This window comes from Aegilops tauschii, chromosome 2 (genome assembly GCF_002575655.3).
Source record: "Aegilops tauschii subsp. strangulata cultivar AL8/78 chromosome 2, Aet v6.0, whole genome shotgun sequence".
Taxonomy (NCBI): Eukaryota; Viridiplantae; Streptophyta; class Magnoliopsida; order Poales; family Poaceae; genus Aegilops; species Aegilops tauschii.
In genome coordinates this window covers 150,432,627-150,437,131 of record NC_053036.3, presented here as the reverse complement: position 1 = coordinate 150,437,131, position 4,505 = coordinate 150,432,627, and positions in this window count along the sequence as shown.

Sequence of the window (4,505 nt, the reverse complement as noted above, 5' to 3'; positions counted from 1 at the left end):
CTGCCTTGCTCTACTGCCCCAGCTCCCCACGTGGCTGCGTGTGGATCTTTTTCTACTTCCGTCGACTATTCCAAAGCCACCTAGACTTTTACTATTATTAGAGGTAAAGTTAGTTCATACAGTCGAATCTAAGAGTTGGTTCAAACAGGGAAGAAAGTGGGAAAGCTGTAGCATGAATCTAGGACTTGGTTCTAAGAGGAAACAGTGGAAAGTAGTAGATACTGGCTACCCAACCGGTCTCTTGGTTTAAAAGGTGAAGAAAGCATGGCGGATGGCGAAGGGTGGGGGGAAGTGGAGTCTCTTGGTTGAAAAGGGAAAGAAAGTGAGGGGTGTTGGGGGACAACGCAAATGAGAATGAGCAGGTCTAGATTTCTTGTGCTCACATAGGAAAATGTCGCCGAGGAGATAAAAAATGGGACAAATGCAGACATGCTGCCTGAGTGTTTGCCGCTCTCGGCAAACAAATCTGCCTCACCACTTTATGCCCCTGTTGTCCCTACGCCCATATCGCTACCGTTAATGTAAAATCACATGAAGCATTAAGCAATGCCACCTAATGTCACCATAAGTAATGGTCTAGTGCCGTCGATAAATTGAAGCAATGCCACCACCATTTTATGAAGTGCTTCTGTCTTGCTTTATTTCCCATGAATTGTGTTTTTGCAGTTACACTTAAATCTCACACCGCTAACATTGCTTCATCCCAGTGGAACTGCACAAATTCGATTGCACATTTACTAACCATGTGCTACTCTCATGACAGTAATACTAATGCTATTGTTCTGCATGTTAATCTAGTGGCAGTGTTGATGTGATGTGATGCTACTTACTTAAGGGCACTTTCATACTGTCAATCTAGTGCCAATTATAACACAATAGATGTTGTTGTTAATCATACCCACTGCAAATATCGATCACTATTTAAATAACTGTATTTCGTATTTGCGCAAATAGGGATGTCTGTCTCCATATTGTTTCTATATGCGCAATCAAAAGTACACACCTCAGTTTTAGTACAGCTGCACAAAATGAGATGGTTATTCCTAGCTGCCGTCCTCTAACCTCCAGTGTTCCAGGTATTCCTACATTGGTAGTAACTAGGTAGAATGACCAACGCAATCTAAAAGAAGCTGATTCGTATGTTTTACTTCCTGATTGCAGTGCAGGGACGAGTGAAAACAACTGCATCCTAGTCCGGAATGCACTTTCTACGAGTTGATCCATGGACCAAGGACTAGCTGGCACGGCTGCACGGAGGTTTTGGGGACAGGTGCGCTGACACGAGGCATTGTGGTCTGCTTATTTCTGCAAATAGCGGTGCTTAAATTTAGTGGAATGCACAAGAATTTCAGCTGGTCAGTACACTACATGGTTCAGTTCAGCATTCCAGAGTGAACTCCAGGAAAAACCAGGGCGAACTCCAGGAAATTTAAGCCTGCCTAGGGAGGCCCTTTGCTCAGAGAAGCCTTGCTTGTTTTTTCCTGATTTGTAAATCTTCTCACAACATTGTCTTTTGTTGTGAACTAGTATATGTTTGTTATATTCTATGAATCATTGAGATGTATAAAATTGCTTAACTTATGCTTTTCAAGTTTTTTATGAAGCCAAGTTTAATGTGAGTGTTCCACATGAACGTTGGACTAGCGTGTGAACGTTTGGAATTTATATTGTGGCCTCAGTTAACTGCATGAACCACTATAACAAGATACGTAGTTGCTTATATGTCAGACATCAGATTATTGATTGTTAGCTGGTCAATAGCCTAGTGTTGAGGCGAGCTGAGCCAATGTGCCGTGTTTTGCACAACTGCTTACAAGTGGGGTAGCACCAACAGTGTTTACAAGTACTTATGTATCATCGGCGCACAGTTCTTGAACGAGTACTCTATTTCATCAAACACACACTGCTTGTATGATAAACCATGACAACTTATGTCTTACCATGCCATATTCATGAGAAAACTAGTGAGGACGCATCTGTTTCGGCAACAATTACGATGGTTCTCACATGATTCACGGGCACACAAAAGTAGCAGCAGTTCCCATAGAGGGATTCAAACAGAGTACTAGCCCCAGAGGGCTCAATAATAGGCAAGGTTTGGATAATTAGACACAATCCAAACTACTATTAAACACTAGCCGGGGCAACTATTTCATGTCTCGATCTAATTTGGGCTGGACACAAGACGGACCTTGCCATGAACACCATCGAGGATGTCCTGCAGCAGCTCAATTCTGTGAACCTTCATGAAGATAACCTTGTGGCCTTGCCACTCATAAACTTGTTTGTGGAGGCATGCCATGTCATCTTCCTGCGTAAGCTTGACAAGAACAGTATGCCTCACAAAAGAATGAGTAGCTTTGAACTTCTTGTGCTTTAGTACACCCTGGACAACACGCCTAGCAACAGTGAGGCTGGAATACAACTGAACATCGGTATAACTGCAAATGGCTTGCAGGATCCAATAGCCTAAGAACAATGTTTTCCCAGTGTGTATATTCAGGTCATCCGCCTCATAGTGCGTGACATGTACAACCACACAATCCTTGTCTGCATCAGGGCTCTAATTGAAACAGAAACAAATTCTGAATTATTTTCCAGTATAAGAGACACAAGTTATTTAAACCACTATGTATAGCATGGCATCGAAGCTAATATAATTTTCCATTATTCATCACCACATACTTAGATGAAAAACCACAATCGAGATAGGCAAAGAAGAAAATCACCTTGGGCAGCTCAGCGAGGGGGGGGGACAAATCCTAGAAGGGGGGAAACTGCTCCTACAGTGCCACGGGGGTTGTAACCTCAAATGGGGCGTTGACCATCTCAGTAGTGGCCGTGAGCGTATCTAGGGTCGGCTCGGTGGCCGGCTCCATCTTCTTGGAGCTCTCTGTCTCGCGGGGATCAGCCTCCCGCGTCTGCTCCAATATCGCAAGATCTTTGCCTGGTTCTTCTTGGTCCATCATGAAACTGACGAATACTAGGAGACCACTGAAAGGAAAACACAATCGCAATGGCAATGAAACAAAAAAGGGAGTGAGGATCGGTTACTGTTGGTGTCAAAACCGGCGGATCTCGGGTAGGGGGTCCCGAACTGTGCGTCTAGGTTGATGGTAACAGGAGACGGAGGACACAATGTTTACCCAGGTTCGGGCCCTCTCTATGGAGGTAATACCCTACTTCCTGCTTGATTGATCTTGATGAATATGAGTATTACAAGAGTTGATCTACCACGAGATCATAATGGCTAAAACCCTAGAAGTCTAGCATGTATGACTACGATTATTATTGTTCTCCTATACGGACCAAGCCCTCCGGTTTATATAGACATGTATGACTATGATTATTATTATTGTTACAGAGAAGGGAATCTTCATATTTGATCGCCAAGCTTGCCTTCCACGCCAAGGAGAGTCCCATCCGGACACGGGTAGAGTCTTCGGTCTTTGTATCTTCACAGCCCATCAGTCCGGCCCATGGCTAACAGGCTGGACGCCCGAGCACCCCTTAGTTCAGGACTCCCTCAGTAGCCCCTGAACTAGGCTTCAATGACGAGGTGTCCGGCGCGCAGATTGCCTTCGGCATTGCAAGGCGGGTTCCCTTTTCCGAATACTCTAGGATAGTCTTCGGACGCAACAAACGTGTCCGGATCTGCAACACAAGTACCGCACACACAACCACGGATAGTATTATATTTCACGAGTCCAATCCGCTGACAACTTTTTGCAACATGACATCACGTCCGACCGGTCATTACTTCGAACTGTTTTCATCTGCCGTTCCATGTTTCGAGATGCGGTTTTCATTGGCACGTCTTGTCAAAGCAGAGATCGTGTCCCCTTATTGCGGGATTCTCGTAAATACGGGCGCGGGTAATCCAACCGTGCCATTTGCACAGCCCTTGTTAAGACGAGTGGGGAGGCGCTTGATATTCACGGCCTTTATAAGGGGATAAGGATTCCCTTCATTCATCCACGCCTTCTCTCTTCCTCTGCCCTTCCATTGTTGAGCTCCAGCGCCCAAGTCCTCATCTTTTCCGCCTCAAGCAAGCACTCCACCATGTCCGGATCTAGAGGGAAGGCAAGTGAATGGCCTCCTCCGTTAAGGAGAAGGACATCACCGAGCTTCGGGAGGCCGGGTATCTGGCGAAAGAAATTGCTCACCGGCTTCCGGCCAAGGGGCAAGTCGTCCCCACCCCGAAGCCCAACAAGAGGGTGGTGTTCATCCCCCATTTCGTCCACGGGCTAGGGTTTCCTCTCCACCCTTTCGTCTGCGGACTTATGTTCTATTACGGGCTAGATTTCCATGATCTGGCCCCAAACTCCTTCCTCAACATCTCGGCATTCATTGTCGTGTGCGAGGCCTTCCTCCGCATTCCTCCCCACTTCGGACTATGGCTCAAGATCTTCAATGTGAAGCCGAAGGTGGTGGATGGGCAACATGCGGAGTGCAGAGGTGCCATGGTGAGCAAGATGCCCAATGTCACATGGCCCAAAGGTACC